The sequence below is a fragment of the Anopheles cruzii genome, chromosome 2, assembly GCF_943734635.1.
Source record: "Anopheles cruzii chromosome 2, idAnoCruzAS_RS32_06, whole genome shotgun sequence".
NCBI lineage: Eukaryota > Metazoa > Arthropoda > Insecta > Diptera > Culicidae > Anopheles > Anopheles cruzii.
This window is the reverse complement of record NC_069144.1, coordinates 56,028,698-56,054,477: the sequence shown is the minus strand read 5'-3', so window position 1 is coordinate 56,054,477 and position 25,780 is coordinate 56,028,698. Positions and strand designations below refer to the sequence as shown.

General features: G+C 53.4%; 1 protein-coding gene across 3 annotated transcripts in view; it reads left to right on the top strand.

The window, feature by feature from the left end:
* Positions 1-25,780, top strand: part of LOC128267762 (protein alan shepard) — a 140,479-nt gene that overhangs the window by 96,614 nt on the left and 18,085 nt on the right. The window lies entirely within an intron of this gene.

The window sequence follows — 25,780 nt, the reverse complement described above, 5'->3', positions numbered from 1 at the left end:
TCCGCAAAATGTCAACAGGCCCCGAAAGTTGGATGGTTACCGCCCTTCCAGAAGGACACCGGCCAAAACCCGGGTTTGTCGTGCCGGGATTTGCATAAATGTAGAATCGGGCCTTCGAAGGCCTCCCTAAGCCCACGGGGCAGCACCGCACCGCACCGCATGCTAAATAGCTGATGTGTGGCCACAAAAGATCGTGAAACGGCTCGGCTCGGCGAAGGCCTTGCGAAAGAATTCCCAAAGGTGTGATGTCCAGAAGCTCCGACTACCGGGCCGGGCTTTCTTCGTCTAGCGCTGCCACCTGAAGTGATGGATATTCCGGCACCGGAACCAGGGGAACCCAATCCGCCCCGGAATGGATAAAAGGATGATCACATCCTTTCGGGTCCGTCCCACGCGTCCGCTTTTCGCTGATATTTACATGCAAACAAACATGATGATGATGCTGCGGCCGTTCTTGTTCCGGCCGCCTTGCCGCGAAACCCAGGTTTTTGTGAGGCCACGCTCACCGGCCTCTCCCCCCCGGGGGGGTTCGCGTATGCAAATCTTTTGCGGATATGTTTTCGTTTTATTCGACACACCTTTTATTCCCCTCGGCGGTACGATCCCACCACCACCACCGGGTCCATCCGCACGGGCAGCAGTCCATTTAAAATCGATTCCGATGGAGGCGCCTGGTGGCGCTCACCCGAAGTGGTTCGCCAAATTGTTATACGCATTGTGCTTGCGTGTGTGTGGGGTTGGGCGCTTTGGGAAATGGCCACCACACGGTTAAATGCGTGTTTTTGGTGCGATTGTACAGATTTTTTTTACCGCCACTGGCATTTAAATATGCAGTTCAAAGCACCAGAGGGCAGAAGCAGGGCCGAATTTCCTGTGGAGAATGTGGCATAGCAGCATAATGTTGCGAAGGTCGTCGTCCCCACGAAAGTGGTAAACGATTGGAGTCGTAAAAGTGTGTTGCGAATGGAGAGTCGATTTTTATTGCGCACCACAAACCATTACACACAAACATTCCAGGACCGGCACACAACCACCACGGGCGATGGCGGGTTGCTATTGTTGTGTTGTTCGGCTTAACGATCGGTTCCCGGTGCTTATCTTGCGTTTCGGTGGCCGGCTTCTAACGATCATCATTACCGAAAGCGCGTGCCTGTGTAGCCGTTTTATGTAGCGCACGCCAAGATGAGGTCGAATGTTTGCAAAATACGTGCCCCTTCGAGGTGTTCGGTGATGTAAATACGAAATGGGATCCACTGCTGGACTTTTTGAACGGCCAGGTTTATAAATAATAACACCATTATTGATTTTAATTGCTTGCATATTTTACTGAAAAATATAAGCATATTTTGCTTTAAAATCCATTTCGGCAACAATAATTAAACGTCATTAGAAACCGATGGCGGTCCGTTTGGTTAGTTGGCTAGTCCGGCAAACAGATTCATTTTGTAGTACGGCGTTCCATATCGGTACTAAACCTCACTTTGGAATGCACTAACCTGGGAATGACTAATTCCGGGACACGGCCCTAGTTCGGTAAACGACTGCCGCCGTTTCCCACAATAAGGACACTCCCGAAGAAATCCCTTGTGGATTAAAATATTTTCTTCCAAAACACGTGGAAGTCGGTGCGGCGCACGGATAAGCAAATGTTTCCGAAGCATAATTTCGGCCGTGTTCCACACCAGAAAATGGCTTCGCATTTCATTCCGAAGGCTCTCCGCAAACTCACCCGGCCGCCCGGTTTGGTTTTCGGTTGCAAACCTGGTCGGTTTCGGTGCGAGGTCAGGATTAGGTTTATGGCTGGCGGCCGGCCGGTGGCTGCCCTGTCGGCTGCCTGAAACCGACATTTTTCCGCAATACCCGTAACGGGTTGCCGCTGCCGCATGGCTCTCATAAAATTATGCAAAGCTCACGGCTCCTGGCCCGACTCTGGCCCGGGTGGGTTGCTTTTGCAAGGCAAATGATTTGCCACGCCGGACGATGCTTGCTTGCGACCCCTGAGGCACCCGGCGGCGACGGCGGCGTCGTCCACTCGGCCGTGGAAACGGGAATTTGAATTTTATTGAATGGTCCGGAAAACATTTCCGGTCCGCGGGGCGGGCAGAAGAAGAAGAAACCGCACCAGCAGAAGTATAAAAGGGCCACCGCCAGTACGGCACTGTTGTGTGCCGTGTGGCATTGACCGCGGGCAGTGCCGAAAAAAAGTGGAACTCCCCCCGAAGGATGAATATTTGTGCGAATCGATGAGAGAGAGCTTTGGCGCGACCAGGGTTTTTGGCCTGCGGATCGATCTCTGTCCCGTTCCGAGCTGTGTCCTAAACTAGCCGTGAGCCGTTCGAAATCCGAACTCGAATTCGAACTCGAATTGTTTTTCACAACCACATCCTGACGAGTTATGTGCCACTCGTTTAAAGATTGAGTTATTCATTCGACATCCCGCTTCCGGAAACGAGAAGCAACGGCGGAGCTCCGTCTCTCGGTGGCACCAAAGAGGCCAAAAATCCAAAAATGTCATCTCAAACCCTGGCTGGCAGGTCTGGCCGCTTTGATGAAGCTCCCGGACGTCGGACACAAAGATCAAAGCGAACATTCCGAACGGACGGGGACGACAAAGTATGACGTGACGGCCGCATGCCGCTCCAGGCACGAAGGCGATAGGGACACCGGCGTGAACAGCAGCCGCACCGTCGTCGAGTGTCCCTAACGATCGACGTGGGCCACGCCGTCGTCGCCGTCATCTAACAAGCCCCGAGCAGCAGCAGCACGGACGTGGTGACATGCCGAGCACCTCATAATTTACTGCTTTCGCAACGGAACCACAGAAAACGAACAAGAAACACACGGCGCCGCCATCTTTTAGCCTACCTGGGCCCCTAAGAGAACCGCACCCTCGGGAACGCAACAGCAACTTCAACAGCCCAAAACGCGCGTCGACGGTCCACGTGGCTCCTAGAGCCGCGTGTGTGTCGCCCACGGGAAGGGCCTCGAAGAATGCCTCGACGAACATCCTTGCCGCCGGCGCGGCGGTGGCAAAAAAGGACTTTCGTGCGGCTTTTGCGTGGCCACGTGATTTAAATGCTAAATATGCCACCAGCACCACGGGTCCGGTCGGGTCTTGAGGTGTCCTTTTTTGCTTCCCGAGTTCCTTGAAGGCCTCGAGGGATGATGAAGCGTGTGGCACTGTGCGCTACGAAAGGACCAGTTCGTGTAACTGTGACACTGTCAAAATGGTTGACGTCACGGGTTGAATCGGGTGTGACGTCACGGGCCGTGTAGTAGTGACGCAATCGGAGCGACGAATGCAGATGAACGTGTGCGTGTTAGATTCGGACACGCCGTGCGTCTGAGTGTGACAAAAGATGGCGCCCTCGTCTCTGTGTGTGTGTGTGCACGTGAAGCACTCAAAATGGAGTGCAAATTTTGCGTGAGTTCTCTGTAAATACACGCACACGCACAACGGATCTGCGGCCCATCTGCTCCGTGACGTCAAAACGAGGCTTGCAAAGTGTGACACAAACCAGCGGCAAGTAATTACACGCGGCCACGAGCACATCAAGCACTACTAAGGCACGTCGTCGTTTTCCGGCCACCGGCCATCGTTTCGATGCAGCGCTCTCGCCCAAAGCTTTTACCGCCGAGTACCGGAAACGCTACTCGAGTACGGCCCATCCAAACTAACGGCAAAAAATGGACATAACACAGTGTAGTAGTAGTGCCACCGGAGGTGGGGCTTCCGGAAATGTTCGCGAATGTTTGACATGCGTGACGATTCCGTGCACTTGCATTGGCCCCGCCAGCCAAAACCCGGTTTCCGGTGCACCGCGAGCTCGCAAATGGACCATCGGTGCACATCCTTGCACCACGGCACTTGGCTTCGGATGGCTTCCCGGCACAGCCCCGGGAGCGCTTCTGTCCGTGTGTCGGTTGTATTTGTAGCCCACCACACACGAGCACACGCCGCTCGTCTCGTCGGTGGCAAATATTCGATTGGCAAATATTTGCCCGACGACGGCGAACCGCGGCTCGCCCGGCTCTCTCGGTGCTGCAGGTTTATCAATTCTTTCCGTTTTACTCCAGCTTTTTTTTGCACCGCAAACATCCCGGGACATCATCCTTCGCCGAGGGCAGCCGGCAACCGGCAAACGTTGAGTGCACGGGTTTTCCTCCCATTTCTTTTTCCTATCCGCGCGATGTCCTAGTCCGATGATGCTGATGGGCGAATGGGTTGCTCGCCGCCTGGTAGCTTCTGGCACTCTCAAGGATCCGTCCACAACACGATGCCACCCGGGAGTTTAAATCGAATCAACATGCGCTGTAAACCCGATTTTTGACTGCATTTCGATTACGACGACCCCCGGCCATGCCAATCGTTCGTTCGGTGCTCTCTTTGGCAATCGGTTGTTATTGGTTTGCCAGTCATCCATCCGAGTCGAGCACTTGTTTCTTCGCTTCGCCTTCGGAAATGGCCCGTTTGGTTCGATGACAACAGAAACACAAAATGCAACAGGGAAATATAAACGGGTGAGTGAGCAGTCGTTTGCATACCTTTAGGCGTTTAAGTGCTCAAAGCTTCATATTAACCAGGCGCGCCTGAAGTTATGTAATACGAGTCCTGTGACAATCGTGACGTGCCAGCACACCAGTTGATGGGCTTTCGGATTCTTGTGAAGGTCGCCACAGCCCTTAAATCGCTGCCAACGCACCATCTTGATCAATATTCACTTGCAAAAAAGGAAGCTCAAGCCGAACGACGAGAAGCCGGCGTAACTTTTGGGCAAAAGTTACAAGGCCCTTTTGACAGGCCATATATATATATTTTAAAGCGCCCAAAAATGAATAAACTTTGCTTTGGCCCAGCCACCACCACGCTAAGTACCGGCGTGCGCGGCGAATGACGGTGGCGGTCGGCCAAGGCGCGGTTTTACGTCAACTTACTTGCTGGTCGCGGTGCCCCACCATTTCTCGGCGGAAGTTTTATTATTCCGCGCAGCATCCGCAGCGGCAGATAATAATCTTTTCCAAGCTCCAAGAACGCAACCGGGCAACGTTCATTGGAAGTGACGAGCGTGGTTGAGGTTTGTGCGCTTTTTTTGCTTTCTCCGGGAAGGCCCAGGAGATGCCTATCTTTTGAGATCAGCAGATGGAGCCACCGTCGTCCGCCCTCGTCGTGTGTTGAGCTGACATTTTCAACCTACACCCGAAAATCTCCAACCAACCCACCACCGACGGCTGCTGCTGCCGGTGGCCGCTCATTGACCTTTCGCCGCCGTCGGTCTGCTGGCAAGGCCGGTTCTTGCAAAAGATCCGACGGCCCTAAGGCCCTCCGAAATGCCGCACATGAATATATAAGACCAGAACGAGAAGGAACGAGGGAGAGAGAGAGAGTTGGAGCGACACAGACAAGTTTCTATTCCCGCAAACCGCAGTCTTTTGAGGGATTTCAACCGGAACCGGAAACTTCCGGAGATCTCTGTGGTGGGCAGGCAAAGGATCTAACGGGAGGCCACTAGAGCCCGCCGCAACGGGAAGAAAGGAGGTTGCTAAATAAGGCCCACACCGAGAGAGAGAGAGACCGGGGCGTTGTGCCAAAATCAGGCGACGTCAGTAGTGTAGCGTCCCGTCGCGGTGGATAACCACACTTTCCCGAGGGGGGGGGATCCTTTCCCGGCGAGATCTCCCGGACGATGATGATGGTGGTGCTGGCAGACCACAGGGAAGCCCGAAGGGGGCCTCCCTTAGAAACTTGCCGAGATGTCGATGAAGATAATAGTAATTAAGCGACGGGCGAAAGAACCCGCGCACACACACACACAGACAGTGCGACATACAGCGCTCCCGAGCCGGGGAGTGTTATCTTTTGCCCATACTCCAGGGGCCATGAGGGCGATGCTGTTTGCATGCAGACCGCGCCCAGATTTGGCCCGGAAAATGAAAGGCACACCGGACTTGCTTGCCGGCCGGATTGCCGCCCGGCCGGTTCCGGTGGGAGCCACTACGTCATCGGACCGGAAACGGCTGACCGTGCTGATGGTTCGGTGGCCGTGGCTTAATTTAACGACAAGATTTCGCTTTTAATTTGGGCCTTCGCCGATTTCGGTCCAGGAACTCCTGGCTGTGCCCTGTCAGCAGCTTGGCCATTCTTTCAGAACTCCTGTTCAAGGTGGCTTCTCATTGGTACTTTATGAGGTACGGCTTCTAATTTTAATGTCTTCCATTATGGGAAAGACTTGCCTTAAACACTGGATATCATCCACACCAGTCAATACGCGGCCGCACGGTCTAACTCAATGGCCGCCCGTTTCTCGGTCACTGAAGGTTGTTGGAAGCTATCCACCACACCGTGTCCCAATCGCTCGCTTTAATCTTATTATTGTCATCTCGTTCCGAGCGCGCTCCCGTACAGATATTCGCTGTTCCTATCCTCAGTTCCCCATTCTTACGGCCTGTTAGGCCGGCACCCAGCATCGACAAATCTCTCACTTCCTGTGTCCGGTGTTGATTAAGATATAAAAAGGCCGTCGCACCGTCGGGTGTGACCGAGGGTGTGGTCGGCCACGTTCCCGAGAAAAAAACCGGGGCGCATTGAGATGACGACGGGGTCCGTACGTGACAGTTGAATTGCGAAGCGAACGAAGAAGGCCAACCGCCGAGAGGCGCACGATAAATCCGGCGCACGTGGGATTAGACTACGGAGTGCATTTGCATGCAGCACACAGGAGTGCGATATGCATCGTGGCCCAGTCGTGGCCGGCAGCCTGCAGCCCGAGCACTGTCTATAACGACGTCCGATAAGTGGTGGAATCTGTTCCGTGACTATCGACGGAACTTTCTATTTATTTTCCATCTCAATGCCCCGCCCGGGTCCAGCTCGGATCGGTTCTCCCCGGGTGCTGGGTGGACGGTGCTCTTCGCCGCCGTTTCATTGTTTTGCCGCCCGGATTCCCCTTCCCCTGGGGTGTGATAATCGACTTTCCTGATGCTACCGGACATGAACGGATAGAGTTAGACACACACACACACGGCACTCGGTGGCGCATCTTGGAACGTGTCAATTGCAATGGTTCCGGACCATAAAACTGAATGCACTTCCTCCTCCACCGCACGAGAACTGCACTTCCCGAGCGCGCGCTTGATAACAACGGACAACGCAACACAGCACAGGGTTCGGGTTCCTCTATCGGGCTCTTGCCAAACGGGGAAAGTGAAATATTTGCCGGAGGGCGATAGTGCGGCCACTGGTCCGCCGGCACACGCCAGCAGCAGTTATCGCCATGGTGCGTCGCTCTGACTCTGCTCTGGTGTGCCGCAGTCTGGTTTGGCGATTAAAAATGGCCATCCTCGGTGGTGAGCTGCCGGCTGTTGTTGGTGAGAATGCCGTTTCCGATAAGCTTCTTTCACTGCGTGAGCGGTGAGTTGGGTGGGTGAGAAAACCGAGAGAGAGAGAGAGCGAGAGTGCGACCGTGGAGCGACTCACTTCGTGGATCGCGCATGAGCGGCCAAGTGAGAATAGTAGACGCCCCAGCTTCACGTTGGGCGATCCTTTTCGGTGATGGTGGTGGAACCATTATCGTCATCATCTCACGAACGGGCCGTCTCTCTCTCGCTCTCTCCGCCTGCTGCTGTGTCACACCGGCGTTGGCAACCGCCACCGCTTTGCAGAGGACCAAAGTAGTCACACTCTTGCACTGCTTCTGCCCGCGTGTGGTGTGTTAGTAGTAGCGTTGCAGTAGGCGTCGTCGTCGTCGCCGTCGTTGCCATCATCATCATCTCCATCGAAGTACCTGCATAGAGCTAGCTACACCGCGTGTGTTCTTCTAGTGTTTTCGGTTGTTTCTTTTTTCGCCGACGCCGCCGCCGCTGCTGCCAACGGTGGACACTTCCGGTGTACCGCGGAACACAACACTACACACACACACCGTGAAGAAGGCGACCGCCATTTCGGTGGCTCCCACTCGATAACATATGGCGTGCTGATAGCGCCCGCAGCAGCAGCAAGGCGACAGTTTCGGGCAGCCTTTGGGGATTTTGCTGATAACGACTAATCAACAGCAGCACAGTTCAGTGGTGCAGTGGTGTGTGTGCGTGCGTGGGTGCCATAAAGAGTTGTGTCGTGTCGGTGGTGAATCATCACAAACGCCGGTGTCCGGCGTGCAAAAGAAGAAACCCAGCAAGCCCAGTCGATGTGGTGAAGAAACAGTCCCGAAGCGTATAGTGAGAGGCATACTAGATGTTCTGGAAGAAGCTTCGCCAGTGTAAGTGAACCGGTTCGCTGTGTTCTGGATACGACGTCACCCCTTCTCGCTTATCGGCGAGCCTACCATACGGAACCGATATTCGCTTCGGGGACGGTGCTCGGTTCCATATTGTTTCACCATATTGAGACGCACACCAACAACAAGAAGAAGGGTGCAGTGAGTGCGGCCAAAGGTGTCGATCATATCCGAAAAGGTAGTGTACAAAAATAAAAACAAAAATCGAATTCACTGACTACACCCACCACCGATAGGGAACGCAATTAATCGGCACCCTTGGTCGGATGTGCGATTTTGTGGTGTTTCCCTGAGGCCGTCCAGCTGTTACGACACTTACGCGCAGTTCCGTGACGCGCAACCTGTTGGGACATGTACAAGGAGAGCCTCGGCGCGGAAGCCACACGTGCGCGGATGGTCCGCCCTGCCATATGGCACGCGTCGGAGACAGATCGTTTGATGCGTGGTCTGTCACCAGGCCCCGTTACAAGAAAGGACCTCCAAAGGGTTGTTGGGGCGTGGGCAACTTTAATTAAATGCAAACCGCACGGCATTTCGTCAAACTTTTCCGGCCCCATTGGCTCCCGGGTTGTTTCCGGGGAGTTCGGTGCGGACGCGGAAAAGAAGGCTTTCCGCAAATTTGGCGAAAGGATGGCGCTTTGCCCCCCCCCCCCCCCCCCCCCCCGCCATTGTGTCCCGCCTCTTCTTCCGACGAGTTGCGGGCTGGGCCCGCCGCGAGGTTGTCAAACTCAATTACCGGAAAAGTTTCCCAGGTCTTGGACCGGGGAGTCCGGAACGCCCCGAACCATTCGCTCAGGGTCTTAGGTGAGCCCTTCCATCCCTTCCTGTTTTCCCTTCGGGGGCGGCGGTGGGCCACTTCACTATTTCGCCCAGTCACGGCGATGACGAACTCGCGGGTTTTTTTGCTTCTTTTCCTCCCTCATTCCGGTACCCCCTTTTTAGGCCCTTAGACGTGTTGGTCCGTTTCTGGTTTTCCTCCCGCGTCTCCACGGGCGCGCAGACCAAGAATTTGCGTCCGTGGAGGCTGCCGAAGGTGCCGAAAGCTCGAAACTCGATTAAAGAGTCTCCGCGCGGTGCGGCACGCGTGGGCTGAATATAATCAGTGAACCCCGACGCACCAGGCCGGGCAACTCAGGAGGGTGCTGGTGGGGCCCCCAGGGGGGGTGGTTGAAGAATCCCCCGGTCCAGTTTCCGGAATGATAGAAATAGTTGTGGAGCGGTGCGCGATGCAATTCCAGTACGACGCCGCTCGGTGCGCACGTCCGAGTCGAGCTGAATTCCTCCGGCAGACAACTGCCCCTGCTGTACGTTTGCCCCCAAAGGACGCACAGGAATGTCGGAAGCGGGTGGTCCGTGGTGCAGTTTTGCGCGAAGACGATGCAATTCGGCCGATCGAACGATTCTCTGCATGGCCTGGATTCAATCATCCCGAAACAATTTGGTAACCGGCATTCTGGTATACCTCTATTCCCGGGAACTTTCAATGATCCGGATCCGGACGGCGGTATCCGGCTATCGGACCAAAAATGGCCAAGCTTTTGCCGCGAGAATGAAGGTGCTTTCTTCGTAGCTCTCGCCTTGGAAAGACTAACCAGAGGTGTCACCAACTTCGAAGGAAGGATTCTAACTGGAGTTCCGATAGGACCTGTAATTACAGTCGGCCCTGGTGCTACTCATCGCTCCTCAAACACGGCTCGTACTGAACGGCCAATCTATCTATGGCACCGGAACGGCTCCCAAGCATCCGTCTGGATTTGTGGGATGATTAATCCGCCTTTCTGTAAGAACTAGGAACTCTCTGCCGGTGGGTGAAGGTTGGGTACCCCAGAGCAATTCATCAAGCCCCATGTATGCCCCTTCACGGTTGAACTCGATTCATAGCGCGTCCCTGCCGATTCTGGCTCTCAGACTCCGGATCGATTTCCTATTTGTGGAAAGGTGGACATAATCAGTAATTTAGCAGCATCTTCATCATAATGATTTCAATTGAGAGTTCGACATAAAAAGGGTTTATGTTGCAGTTTGTTTGGTCCAAATTTTCTATGTTGTCCGAATAAAATATATTTTATAACCGCAGATGGGATTTTATCCCCTTTAAGTGGCAACTGCAAAATGTGACCCACAAATTCTCGCACTCCTCGACCGGTTCCGGGAAATTCGTTTGCTTTCATTTTAACCTTGGGCCACAAATTTCCCGCTACTTGTTCGACGGGGGACATGCCAATCGCGTTATCATATCGGGGCCGCCCTGCTGGGGACCGGTCGGAGTGACCTTTAGGCATTCGCGACCTCCGTGGAAAACGCAGCGGGGCGGGTGCTGTGGGTGAGAACCACCCACAGCCAAACCAGCATCATTAATCTTCACCATTAAATTTACTATGTACGCGCGCGCGGGCGTGTTAGACCTTTTTTTTTGGCCCCCCATTTCGGCTGACGAGATATTAAAGAGCGCCGACTTGCGGTAGGAAAAATGATGGAAATAAGCCCGCCCCCCACAGCATATTCGTTCCGCTGCCGCGACCCACGCCGATGGGGAGGTTCGAGGGGGACCCACGGTACATTCCGATCGTTATCGGATTTCGTTTATCATTTCTTGCGGGGTGCGAACATTATTCATCCCGTTTTGGGATGGTAAAACAATTAAGCCAAACGCCACCACCGCGCAGCCGGGCAGATTGATCCTTTGGCCGCCTTTGCGAAAAGCGATTAACTTGCCGCGGTGCCGGCCACTCAATGATTGCAAACGATTTTTAATATCCCCCACGATGGAACTCCCCAAAGATGTGGCTGGTTCTGACCTACTGTCGGCTCTTCCGTACAGGCGGTTGCGGTTTATCAGAAGATGCTTCCGAGCACTACAATTCAGATCCGAGTCCGGGCCGATGAGTCCGATTAATTGACTGATTGGCGAAGTACCGCTTCGCAGTGTGTGTTCGTGTGAAGTTTGCATAAATTTCCCACAATTTATCCGATTCAGACTCCACACGGCCAGCCATCCCTTCGATAGGTGGCCTTTTGAAGTACCATTCAGCAACCTCTTGGCGGTGCTGTCTTGAAACACGCATCCTTCGCCGGGTTCCATCTTCCCTGAACCAGGTGCGGACTTCGTGAAATGGAAATTATCGGTTCCGTCGAGCGAGCGAGAAGCACCCAAGAAGCGATGGTGAGCGATTCGGCTCAATTCCGCCCGACCGCCCAGCAAGAAGAGACACTAATCAGCCCAACAGGCCCGTTGAACCGGAAATAATTGAAGGTAACTGCGGTGCACACACTACTCGGCCACGACAACACGTGCTCGATAGGCTGGGGAACGGTGCAACCTACCGGAGATGCACTAGAATCGTCCCACGGATTGTTGGTTCAAGATTCGGTTGCCCGACCTACACATTGGATTAATCGTCCGCGTGACTCACGCTGACTCGTGGCATGTGAGTCGTTCAATAAGTTTAATACTTGGAGGTGTTCCTGAGTCAACATAAAATCACCGGACTTCGGATCGGCAAAGTGCTCCTTGAGCTTAAAAGGCTTCTTTTCGCCAGAACTTATCGAGAAGACCCTAACACAGGTTGTCGGGTCCGGTGCCGATTTTTGCACAATATACAACGTAGTTGAATCGAACAACCTCTCGACTGTTCCGATTCTTCTCCAGTCATGTTCAACCCATTAGAACCCGTCGTATGCCCGTCCGTATCCGAGGGGACCGATAAGCAAAACGTTGGCCGCGTCGTAACATGCTTCCACGACGCATTCCTATAGGCACCCATTTTTGTTACAATTATTACCATTGCGCCAACCCATTGTAGGTGCACTTCCGAATGGGGTGAACACTTTTCGGCCAATAAAACCAATCGTGTCGCGCGGCCTTTTCGCTGTTTTGTGTGTGTGTGGTGGGCGGTGCGCACTAATTCGTTCGCCTTTGCCACAGCCCGGTGCCCGCCTGAGGATGATTGATGGTGGTCGTTGCAATCAATCAAACGCGCCACGAACTACTACACACCACTTGGTTGGTTGGTTGGTTGGTTGTGCCTAAAAAAAGTCGAGTATTGAGCCGCGGTCCGATGACGGCCGATGTCAAATCAAAGCCCGTGATCACCGTGATAATTTTCGTGACGGCCGGCGAGTGGTTATTTACTGTTTCCATCCGATTGTTCCATGCGCGCCTCGTCTATTTGTTTTGCTTTTATTTCAATGTTACCCTTTTCGAAGGTACCCCGTGGCTTTTAGGGTCCCGTAATCGACCGAACCGCGATCGATAATTAAAGCCGTGATTTCGAAGAATTTCGGAGTGCGCCAGACGACGCAACAGGTGTCCCGGGGCGCATATTTGAAAGTTAAATTTGCTCACCCAACATCAACCGACGTGGCCGACTCGTTCGTCCTGCGAAGCGCGCCTCACGTCATCGAATTCGGGAAGATGGTCCCGCGTGCCGCCATGTTCAAAAGTAGCTCTCTAACGTTAGTCGGAGTGCTACGTGAACGACATAACGACAGCGACTTCCCTATCGGGGAACGGCCTGCCTACCGCCAGCCAGCCACCATTCGACCCAATCGAGTAGAAGCGCTAAAAAGAGCAGTAACATATAACGAAGGCAGGCGAAGCGCGAGTGTGTCATCAAATCAAGCGAGCGCGGAACCGGGGCCCGAAGCTTGTGCGGAGGTCGACTTGATGACGGTACCATATGTTACCACTGGTTCTGCCACCACCACCCAGTCAGCCAGCCAGCAGATCGAATTACACTGCTCGCTTCGTCCGGGCACGGCCAACAATCGAAACATATCGAGCAAGGGCCGTTAGTTTCCGCAGATGTTGCCCGAGCGCGACGACAAGCGAGCATTACATCGGCGCTGCCAGCATCAGCCGATCGATCGATCGATGCCGAGGTGCCGAGGGACCGCCACCGCCACCGGCACGGGTACCAGATGGTGCTTAATGTTTTCACCTTGCCCCCGTACTACTCAAAAGGAAGGCGCAACTTTGTCACCCAAATCGTCCCGCATGTCAACGGGTCGGCGAAACACCATCAAGCTTCTCCGGCGGGATTGGGTCTTTAACTTTAATCACCGAAACAGATTTCGGCTCACTTACGACGGGACGCTGATCTATGTTGCTCGTGGCTGTAAAGCATAGAAACATCGCGCCCAAATCACAAACTTTATGGCGCTTTTCCATAATATCAAGTTCGCGGGGGTAATTGAATTAGTGCACCTTTCAACCGGGACCTGCCTTTGAATACGATTAAAATCAACTTAAACTGCTGCCGCCCTTTTGCATAATCGAGCTCGTGCACTAATCGTGATTTTTTCTCACTCTTCTCTCGGCTTCTTGCAGGTAATCCTTGCAGAGACGACCCCCGCAAACTCAGTGTCGGGTGACCGCAAAGCAAATAAACTTCGAACCCATGCGGACCGACCCAAAGGGTCACCACCACCGGGCTACACCCGGCACACTGACCCGTAGCGCTAAAGAAGCCCCCGACGGCAGAGGAGATTAACAATTGAAATTTAATGTAGTGTAAAGGCCCGGGAAGGTCCCTTGGTCCCTTTTCCGTCCCCCCGCACACACACACACACACGCGCGGCTGCTGATAATTACTGATAAAATCTGCCCAGTCAGCAGCAAGCGGGTTTTTGGTGAGCGAACCTAAAAAAACACAAGGAACCAACCGAGCGAGCGAGCATCTCGCGGAACCCTTTTGGAAGCCAGCCCCGGACCACCCCTTAGGTCCCGGCAGCAGATTGCATCTCTGAACAAACATTGGAGGACACCCAGCCGTTTCTCCGAACACGCTCTCTCTCTCGCTCGCTCGCTATGCAAAGGACTTTCTGCGGCCGCCCGGCCGAAAGGAAACGGACAGATTTATTCCGTTTATTCCAGAATTCCAAATTAGCTATCTCGTCGCGTGCCGGGCAAAGTAAAAGTTTCCGCCGGGTGGTGGTGGTCATCACTTCTCTCGCTCTCACTCTCTCGGGGATCCTCGAAGTAGTTGAAAAAACCAACAAATTGGGAACTTGGAACCACCGAGCACCAAGAGGAAAAACAAAATGCGGACGCGGGAATGCTGACAATTTTGGGAACTTCCAGTGCGCTGCTGCGTGGCATCGAAAAAAAGCGAAATCAAAAGTTGCACAGAAAAATGGTGGTGGGCGGCAAAGGCAGAGAGGGTAGCGATGTTTCTGGTTGCGGGACTGACAGACTGACCGGAAAAGTCCGGAACAGACGCCCGCGATCTCTGTGTTTGTGTGTCAGAAAAATAATAATGAAAATTGCGAAACATGCGCCTCCATCGGTCGGAGCTTCAGGGCACCACCGTCTCTTTCGGGGCCACTGTTGGGTATCGAATTATTAAGATAAAGTTTCCCAGATTACGTCCGCCGCCCGAGCGTCGTCTACCCAACGGTCAGGGCACGGGGCGCTAATCTCATTTTGATCATATTTTATGCAAAATTTCATGTGCCCAACTTTCCCGAAAAGAGCCGATTTGCCGCGACCAGTGGGTTTGTTTTTGGGAAGGTTCAGGCCGTTTACTTCAGGTCCGTTGGTTTCATGGTTGTGTTGTCGTGTGGCCAGCAGCATGCTGTCCTGCCTAAAGAGGTTCTCTACCTTTTAAGGTGGTGATCTCTTGACCGATAAGGGCCGAGATGCCGGAACCGGCAAGCCGTTAAACACCGTCCGTTTGCCGGGGCTGATGCTGATGATGTGGCTGACAAAAATGATGAACCCCAATTAGCCCTTAAGCCCTTGTGGCCTACAAAGTCAACGCGAGATAAATTCACCAACTTTAAAGTCCCGCATTCACAAACACAGTCTGTAGGTGAATTAGTTCTAGGAAGGAATTTGTTTTTCATTTATTTAATACCATCACGCCACAACACGCAACACGCGTTCCTGGCGGTGCAGGAATGCACAAAACCAATCCATTCGTCCGTGGGCTTGGCGGCTCCTAGCTTGAGAACCTTTGCACTTGCCAATCACAGCAACGTGCTTCTAACGTTCGCAGTCGTTAACGGTGAATATCTTTATCAATGTAAAGAAAAATGCTTACTTCATTATTAAGTGGGTCTCTGGTAGGTTCCAACACCGGAAAACGTTGGAAAACGAGTGCGAACGTGGACGCTTGTTAATGCCAGCTAAACGAATGTAATAATTCTAACCATAGAAAGTGTTGTTTCCCCACGATTCGTAACTGTTTGTGCCCTGCAGTATCAGCAACAATGTTGTGCAGGAAAGAATGTGCCGTTAATTGGCTGCGTTTTGCTTCATGTCCTGACGGTACCTCTCCGGGACAAAGATTTGAAGCCAATTTTTCCTTACTTTTGCATACCGTAGGCTTTCCGGTGTTGTGGTCTTAATTTTATGTTGAGATTTAACATGAATAATCCTTCTTTTTGGCGACCTACCTGGCGATTGCATTTGTTGACCACACACAATTATCAAGCAGTTTCAGAATGCGACGTTGCTGTCAGCAGAATAGATTTCAAGTCTTAAAAGGCAACCCACTGAATATCGTCGCTGACCGCAAGAGGGATCGAAACCGGGTGTCTAGCCTCACACTAACCAGAGGAATAGTAATTGTAATCATCTCAAACCCTCAAAGAACACACATGGGGTAGTGTGCTAAGTGACTGTTTTTATTGTTGAATCGCGGTGCAGGAAAAAAGCGGTGAACAGATTTTTGGCTTTCAATTTACTTCCCTCAAAGGGGAAATGATAGATCATAACCGTATGCGGCCAAACTCCGATTGAAACGGCAAAAGCATTGTTTAATTGCCGCCGCCCTGCAAGATGGTGAAGTAAGAGTATGCCGCGCGAAGAATCTGAAACGATCGGAAACGGAAAGGACTAGTTTGCTGGTACCACGAAAACGTCCTGAACCCCAGTCGCTTACCGTGATGAATGTGGCCATCTTGACCGGCATGAAGACCGCCTGTGCCTCCATGTCCGGCTGTGCGTTGGCCAGGATGAAGCCGATTTTCTTCTGCTGCGAAACCGTCATCCGGTACCACTGGGTGCCGTAGATGCAGTCCGGCAGGGTGTCGTTTTCCATCAGCACCAGGTTGCCGAAGAAGCACATCAGAAACAGCTTGAACATCGACGCCATCAGGTACGGGTAGATGGCACACCGTGGCGAGATCGAGATCACATTCAGCGCCATACAGATCTCGAAGCACGCCGTGCCGAAGATGAAGAAAAAGTGCAGGCTATACTGGTCGCTAAAGTCCCCCATGAACTGCTTGATGGACACGTGCAGCTCGACGATGCGGTCCACGGCCGGCTCCAGGTGGGCGGTTGCAGCCGTCGGCGAAGCCTGGATGTCCTCGTCCAGCTGCCTCACCAGCAACTTTAGGGCCTGAAGGCGAGTGCAAACGCTCATCATTGCCATCACCATGACGCAGTCCACTGCCACCAGAAAGTGGAGACACTTCCAGATCATCGCCGCGTGGTAGAGGTACGTAAAGTACCACCACACCGGTTCGTCGTCGGGTGGCAGGAACGGGAAGTTGAACGCGAGCGGCAAGCTATACTTCCGCTCGTCGGGAAACAGGAGCGGCATGGTGATGAATGACGCCATCGCGGTGATGTACGCGTAGTAGAGCAACCGGTAGGTGATCAGCAAACGGCGATCGGCACGCCGGAACAGGTCCGCTATGGCGGGATTGTTGTTGGCCCCGAACACTGCACGCTGCTCCCGCAGGTTCTGCACCATCGCCCGGCACGACTCACGCTGGAAGCCGTAGAAGTAGAAGCGGCCCATCACCTGCACGTAGGTGACCGTGATCGACAGGCTTTCGGCCAGCAGCTCGAGCGTGGAGAAGTACCGTAGAATTGCCAGGCAGCTCAGATACGGCTGCATGGCACAGATCGCCACCAGAAGGAACACACTGAGCCCGGGTCGCCACTGTGGATCGAGCACGTTCACTCCGGATCGCTCCATGTCGGCCGCGATTAGCGAGAGGAAACGGTCAAAGTCCGACTTCTCCATGCTTCACTCCAAGACTGTGCCCTGTGGCGCTGGTTCGCTAGTATCCGAACCCTCCAGGAGCCGCTGCCGGTGCTCCTGGGAACTTGAGCACGCGGTTCACGCCACGATACTTGCGCCGGAATCGCGACGGACGACGGTGGATCGTGTGAAGGGCTGATGCACCGGGGCACCTGTTCAGAGGGCGACCCCAAGAAAGCGGAAAGTGACCCCGGGTTGCCAGCTTTGCTTCTTGAATCGTGGCGAAAACTAACTGCGGAAATCGAAGTTAAAGTTTCAATCGATCGATTCGACCTCTTAGAATTCGCAGACCTGAGAAACCTGTCAAGCATCCCAGTCGGTGGTCCTAGTTTTCGTTTCGGAATTTTCCGCACGGCGAGATGAATCGCGAAGGTGTTGGTCCATTCCCAGCGACCCATCGATCGCCCGTTTTCTCGGAAGCCTCGGATTGAACGCTGTGTGAGCCAAATGGAACTCGCCCCCCCCCGGCGGAGTGGAGCCGGCCCAAGTACCAAGGCGGAAGAATTTAATGAAAATTTTCTCAGCTCTCCGTCTGCCGTCGTCGTCGCGTGGGTCGTTGAAGGATAATCATAACGTTTGACAATTTACGTCTCCCCGCCTGCCGAAAATGGCGCTCGGTGGGTCGGTTGCGCTTTTCTTTTGCATAATGACTGCGTCGAAGACGACGGACGATGGTCCAGGGTCCCGGACCCGGGGGCGCTGCTGCACCCTCCATTGAAGCCCAAACAAAAGGGGTGTCCATAGCACGACGAGCAGCGAGCTTCTGGCCGGGGCTGGTGGGTGGATCACCGGGGACGGTAGGATTCCTTCGCTTACGGCATTGTCAGCATACCAACGCAGGCGATCCGCAGGTTGCGAGACAGAGAGGTAGAGAGAGAGGGCGCGTATCAAAGGCGCAATGGTACCGGAAAATCGGGAACAATCCCGGAAGTTGGATCTTTATTGTACGGAATAAATTTCCGTTTTCTTCGTGGGCTCCCCTCGCCGGCCCGTGCCATTGTTTCGGGCGCGTCGGAACACGGTGACGCTTTTTTCCCTTTTTCCCCATTCAGAGAGCCCCCGACACATTTTGGGGTGCAAATTTGTTAAAGGATGCCGCGTCGCGCACATTGCGCCGTTTCGACAACTTCCCGTGGGGTGTGTGGCGATGGCAGGGGCACGGCGGCGGGCAGGGCGGAATCAAATTCCGCTTTTTATGCAACGATCTGACACATACGTGCGTGTGTGTGTGTGGCGTCGGTTCCGCATGATCTCCGCCGACTGGCACTGCAGACACTCTCGGCTCGGGGTCGTGGGTTGGGATTTTGCGTGTTTCATTTGGCAAATGCTGATTGTCGCGCACGGGGCCATGCTGATTCCAATTTCTCGGCTACGGAAACCCCCCGTTCCGTGCGCACATCTTTAAACCGGGCTTTTCGTTGCTTCTTTGATTCGATTTGGTCGGCATCGGGACACACGGTGGAATACACGGCGTGCCCGAAATCAGTCACTCCAATTCAGGTTTGTCGAAACGGAAGTGAATGCTTTCCAGAAAGGACACATCGGCGAGCCCCACTCCCGATCAAGGATTGTCTTTTCCATGCTCACTTCATGCCGCGACCCGTGATAAGATTCGGGAAGGCATGGCCCTTTAAAGAAGGGCACAAATTGGGTGCCCAGCAAGCCGGAGGGAGAACCAGCAGAAACGCAAACGAAGAAGACCACACCGTATGCTCTGAAGTTGACAGAACCACCGACGGTGGCCAACATACGCAGGGTCGTACGCACCACTTCCAATAGCTTACCCGGTTTTATTAGCAATCCGCATTGGAGAACAGCTTGCCACCGCCGTCGTCGTCTGGACGCGGTATCGGGTGGAAGGTGTGAAGCTGTTAATATTCATTTGGCCCCCGATTGGCAGTCGACGTGTGTCTGCGATGAGAGCAAAAAATCGCAAACTTTGATCGTCGTCGGCCAAACGAAAGTCTGGCTGTGGAAGCGGACAAGAACAAACATTAAAAGCTTCCGTCGCGGAGCTCGGGCGTTATGATTTCACGGGGTCATGACGATTAATGGGTTCTTTTTGGGATGATGAAACGTAAAGCAAAAGATAGCATCAGTCAAAGTCATCGAAGACCAAGTGAGACGCGGCGTGCTGTTTGATTTCCCTTTATGTATGTTAATCCCCTGACTCAGTGTTCCATAATGGCAACTCATAATAGATGAATCCTTTCAAGTCCCACCAAATCGCACACAGACTGTTGTAATTCTAGTCTGATCTCTGTCCTCAGCGAAGTCCCGAATGCTTGACCTTTACGCCATCGCAGCACTGATAACGCGGAAGTCAACGAATGTACGGCACGGTCCCAAGAAGCGAGGACACATCAAATCAATATTCAATTACAGAGGCCACAAAGCTCGAACGGCGCCGATGGGGCCTATGTTGGAAAGGTCCATATCGGCATGGCAGCCATTTAATTGTTTGAAAGCATCGTAAAGCAATTGGGACCCGAATTTGAATTGTGGCAGCCATTGCCATTCCACTTTCCGGCATCCGTCATCCGTTTCATCAGCGCCCCAGGTCCAGGGGCCCCTTGCTTAATGTCCCATTTCGGCGAGAGAGAAAAAAACCCGAAAAAGCAGGAACTAATTTGACAACTTTTAACGGCGGCGACGAACAATCTCCGGGCCCGATCGAGGAGCCACCACCAGGTTTCTTTGGCGTCCGCTGGGGAGCGCACCTTTGGGCCACTTTCCGTGTCTTGTTTTCCGTTTTCTTTTCCTGCCGGCCGCCGGCCTGATGATGGTCCTTCTTCTCACGGTACATGAATGAAAATCCGAAGGATCTTCGCTTTCTGACCTTCGTCATCTACTGTCTCTCTGGGATGGCCGTGTACAAGATGGCCGAAAAGGCCGGACAAGCAACAACAAAAAATAACGCCGGGTTCGTCACGGCTCTCCGGTGGACGTCAACCAAAAGTCCGGCCCATTATCGCGGCCGCCCACTCGTGATGGATCCCACGGCACGGTTGTGACCGCCGTTGGATTTTTTTTTTTTTCGTGTTCCTTCGAAAAGTGTCTGCCTTTTGGCAGTTTTGCTCGTTTATCTTGGTCTCGAGCCGAGCCGGCCACACTTGACCATGCTTCCGGGCGTGCGGTCCGGGGCACTCTTGGTGGCTTCCGGTGGCCTCCTCGGTGTGTGTCCTTGTTTTTTGCGTCCTTATTGCAGGAGCCTATTTTCGAAGATGCACAAAAGAGGGGACAGAGAGCGAGAGCGTGGCCGTGTCGGGGTTAATATGATTACAGAATTTTAATTACTTTTATTTCTGCCACAATTCCGGTGACGCCGGGGGCGGGTAGTAGTCCCATCGGGACACTCCCGTCCCGCCTCGTGCCGGGAAAGAATCGTGAAACAATATTTGCACTTTCACATCGTCGACGCTGCTGCAGAAAAGGGAACCGTGAAGAGTGCGCCGTCCGGTCCGATCCAAGATGGGCAAACTTTTGCTACATCCGGTGGCGGTGGTCGTCAGGGGCTGCTACATCCGGCCGTTGGGAAGCCAATTTTTTTTGCCCGCCCTTCCGGCGAAACGATGAATTTTGCGAACCCCCCACGCGCACAGTCGAGGCGAAAAGTGGGGTCAACATAATGTTGCGCCATGAAATGAAGGCGCGCAATCGATTAATGCAATCGCCGCCACGCACCCGGTGGCAATAATAAAGGTTGCGAAAGTTTAAAGGTTGCCCGGATTTACAAGTCCACCTCCCCTCACGACCCATTGGGGCGCGGCAACGTATGAAAAGAAGGTCACCGTTTTCGGGGTGACCGGAAACCGGGTGTTCGGGCACCCGACCCCTGTTGTGTGCCATTTTCATCGCGGGATGCCACTCCGGCCACCGTGTGCCAACACTTGACCCCCCCGGGGGTAAGGGTGGAGCGTCGGGGGTGGCGGCCGTAATTTGGCCCCGCCACCCGGGAGGAACTTTTCAAGTGTTCAAGTATCCCACCGGGCGGCACCCTCCGCGGGGTGGTAATGATGATAAATTTCGCATAAAGTTTGCCCCTCGCGAAGGACTTTTGGACTGTGTTGGCCTTTTGTGTGCCCGGAGGTGGTTCTCGTCATTCCCGGTACCGGTAGTTCAATAGCTCGATCGTCACGGATGGGCTTAATTACACAAAGAAAGGACACAGATTCAAAAACAAAGTTGTTTTGTTGTGTACTTAAGAGGCACACTCTGTTCCGTGAGCTGGGCTGGCTCACCATGGTGAGCCCTACTCACTTCTCACCAGCTGTCAAACTGTGCTCTCGCCATCGAACAGAAGCCAAGCAAATCCAAGTAAACACAGCAATAAGTCGTCGCCCACAGACCCCAGCTAGCGGCCGATAGTGGTGATGGCTGTGAATGGATTTTGTTTCCAAAATTATCACCACCATTATCACTAAAAGTGTGTGCTGTTGTGGTGTGCCAACTTCACCACGACAAAGTATCCCGTCCCGTCCGGTGGGGACGCTTCCCGCTGTCACTCGCCGCTGGGTAGCCTGCTGCTCTAATGGCTATAATTATCGACACCCCCCAACCCGGCTACTATGATGGCCGCCGTGCCTAAAAGTACCGTGTGGCCAAAGAACTCACCCGATGGAGATGATGGAGGCTCCAGTTTCCGAATCCAGCCATCTGCAAATTCGGCAGTTTTTGTGGTGCTTCATGGCACACTACCACCCTAATCTCACTGACACACGCGCAGCAGCCTACTTGATGTGCTGGTAGTGCTTACGGCTTACGACACTTACGCGAGCATGAATCACGCTGCCGATTTCCGGAGGGCCCCCTGTCGGTGACATCAATGGCTGTCGATGGTCCTGCTGGTGTTGGTGATGTGTCATTGTAAACCAATGTTTACTACGACTTCCTGCCTGGACGATTCTCTCCGCCATTGGTCGCCATTTTTGGTCGCCGGACGGAAGCAAACCCACCACCATCACAGTGGGACTCGCTGGTGGGGCAGTTGGTCAAAATTTCTTCCCCACTTGCGTCGTCAGATCGCAACTAATGGACGATCATCAATTCGGTGTAGTCTTACTGCGTTATTTAGGGGGTTGATAAGCGGACACCGGGGGTGCGCGATAACCGAGCGAACGCCTTGGTACGAAAACGCTCAACACTCGAAGGGGCCGATAGTGTCCCCGGCGCGAGTCGCGACCAAGCCGCCGGGTTCCGTTCCTCATTTCACACAGATCTCCGGTAGCTTGCCGTGCTTTCAATAATGCACACGCGTCCTCTTTTGCTTTCCGGATGATGGTGTTGATTGATTGATTTTAATTTTGCAAAAACGGGAAGTGCGGATCAAATATTTATGGCACAATTTGCGCGCCATTCCGCTCGGTTCAAGAAATGTCGCCGACTCAGGTCCTCGACAGCGATAAGCCCTCGTCGGTCGCCGAAACGGATTTAGTTTGCAATTTGTTTGCGCCGGAACAAATCGCAATTAGTCAGCACCCAAAGCCCAAACTTTAATAGCCGAGCGTCCGCTTCTTCCGATGACCTATTTTTTTCGGCCAGGCACGACACACTGCACGGTTCGGTGCTGCCGTTATCGAACGGAAGTCCAATACATGTCGCGCGGACATAAATCTTGCGACGCGCTGCAGTCCCAATTGACAGTGATTTCTGATTTCGGAAGACCGTGTTTGAACTCCTTATCGCGCCCGGACTCCGAAGGCTGCTTATCGCGCCAGGTCAGCGACGACGAGGCAGGAGAGACGAGACATTTTCGAGATAGGAAAACTATTATGCTTCGAGACAGAGGTCCCGAAATCGGGAGCCAGCAACATTATCTGAGGGGCCCTCATTAGGTGACCGAGTGCAGTAACGAAAGTAATTGAATGGCCGGACACCGCACGATCGGTGTTTTGTAAATGATCAATTTAAATCCATTCCATTCTCATCGTTTAATCGCTTGAGTACCAATAGCAAATCTCTCCGAGACAACCGGAGTTCCTATTGGAACTCTACGCGTCACACCAGGCGAAACAGGGAAATCGACACGCCTGGAGGAGGCTCCCGTCGTCGGTGTGAGCTTTCGCAGCTTGACTCACATTTCCGGTGTCCATTGACGCGCAGCGCCGTAACACGATCCACGGCCGCTAAGGACGAACGTCAGCAGCAGCATGATGTGGCCGGAAAAACGCAAAGCCACACCAAAACAGGCCTCGCGCCAGCAAAACATGGCCACGTAATGGACACGTAACCGCGTAATGGGCCTGCAAAGACGGCACGCGCCTTTGCTTTCCCCCAGCTGCACCATTTTCCATGCTCGCTCTCTCTCTCTCTCTCTCTCTCTCACACTCTGTTTCTGAATGCCTTGGGGCCAGAGGACGATGCAGAGGAACACCCCCCGCGGTGGAGCGCTGTGTTGTGTGGTCCAGTTTTTTCTCTCCTTTCGATTCCTTTTTATCTCTCGCATCATCTCTTTGTGTTGTGCGCCACTTCTTTCGCCACTCATTGCGAAGGATATACCATAGCCTCGGGCTCCGTGTGTGTGTGTCTGTGTTGGGCCGGTCCCGGTTCAGGCGTTTCCCCGTTCATTATCGTGCCCGGGGAAATGGCTCCCTTTTTTCCAGCACTTTTCGCTCTTTTAATGTTTATCGATGGCTGCTCGGGCGACAGCCAGCATAAACCTCGGGCGGGGTCCTACCACCCGGCAGCAGCAGCACGAGAAGCAACCAGCCACAGATAATAATGGACACGACGCGCTACTTGTGGAGCCGTGCGGAGGTGAAAACCCCACAGCTCGGCTCGGAAAAGTCACAACACACTGCGGGCTTTTCCTGCGTCACGTTGTGCAGAAGAGTACACAGACCGGAGCGCAAATTGATGTTCCTCGTGGCCGCAGGTGCTTTTGCGGACCGAACGGGGTTGGTTATACGGTGTGTTGTGCTCTCAGCTCCCGCGGCACTCTGGAGCTGGACGATGTATTTACGAGGATTATAGTGGAACGGCGGAAAGTTCGATGGTGCACTACTGTGGCCAAAAAATATCGGAACTCGCTTATAGCTCACTAAAATCTTTATCTTTTTTTATTCTTCTAAATTTTATGGAATAGCGTTCAACACGTTTTTCACAGTCTTTCGTTTGTGGTGGAATGATCAACTTCCTCGTGATGGGAAACGAATAATTGTCTCTCCTCAAATCCGGTCTTTTTTGACGCACAGCATTACGCAACCCGCTCCTAGAACTCAGATAGTATTCTTTGCTGACAATTTCGTCCGTTTGGAAAGAATTCATCAAAGGTAACTGGTTCCCACTATTTTTTGGCCTTAGTAATACTTTGTAGAGCTGACCTTCAAAGTCACAAACCCCCCGGGGTGGCCTGCCCCCTATTGGCTGCTGGTGGGTTCGCCAAAAAACTGATCGCCAAATTCCATAAAGATTGTTCGCGATGACCCCATTTGCGATCGATTCTTGTCGCTACCTTCCCAAAATGTCTGTGCAGTTGTTTGCAGATTATGATTAGCGAAACTAAATTATTCTTTAAGCGGAGCTTAGAAACTCTCCCAAAAAGGAAACATTAATCAATTCCCACGGAAAAGTGGTTCCATTACCCACACACACACACACACGCAGACGGGGTGCCATCTGCAGCGGGTTCCGCGGCATTTTCTGGGTGAGATTAGTGCCCGTTCCGGGGCAAACGTTCCCGAAAAAGGGCCACTCTTGCTCGTATGGATTGCACTGAATTATTTCTCACGCTATGTTTATTAATTTCGTGCCGAACCGTTGCACCGCTTCGTTCCATTTGACCGAAGGCTTCCACGTCCGTGTGTGTGTGTGTGGCATGAAAAATGCTTTCCTCTGCAGTTCCAATCTGTGGCGCAACTTTAGCGTTCGCTGCCGGCGATGCAAACCGCAGTACAGAGCCTCCCGAACCAGACGAAGGGGATCCGATCCGCCGACGGGCGGGTCGCGGAGCATCGAGGGCTCGAAATGCGATCGAATAAATATTTTAAACCATTCCTCCATTGCATTAGCAGCAGGAGAAGCACCGGCAGCGCCGGAAACGGCAGCGGCAGCAGCAGCTTTGGCAACAAATTCCTTAGTGCGCCACTTCCGGCCGGCTGCATACTGATGATGGGATTTCTGTCGCCAAAAGGGCCCCTTCTTTCGGGGCGGGGTTCTTTGGGCAAAAACCTTCACTCCACGGAGCAGAGCCGACCCAGCTCCGGTTGGGGGCCTCCGGTCGTGTTTTCTGTGTTTGCGCCGAAACCGAAAGGATGTGTAATGTGTTTGCCCAACGAGAGAGCGCCCAAGCGCCCTGTAAGCTGTGGAGCCAGGAAGAATCCAAAGAAGCCCTCGAGGCGGCGGGTTGCTGCTTTCGTATTCAGATTGCAGAAGCTTACCTACCTCGCCGGTCGCCCCGGGAATGGCGTCGGAAGTTGAGTTAGGCCACACACAATTCGATTTCCCTCTCGTTGGGCGCTCTTTGGGTGAAATTTCCATAACTTCTTGCGGGCTACGGACTCGGTCGCTCGC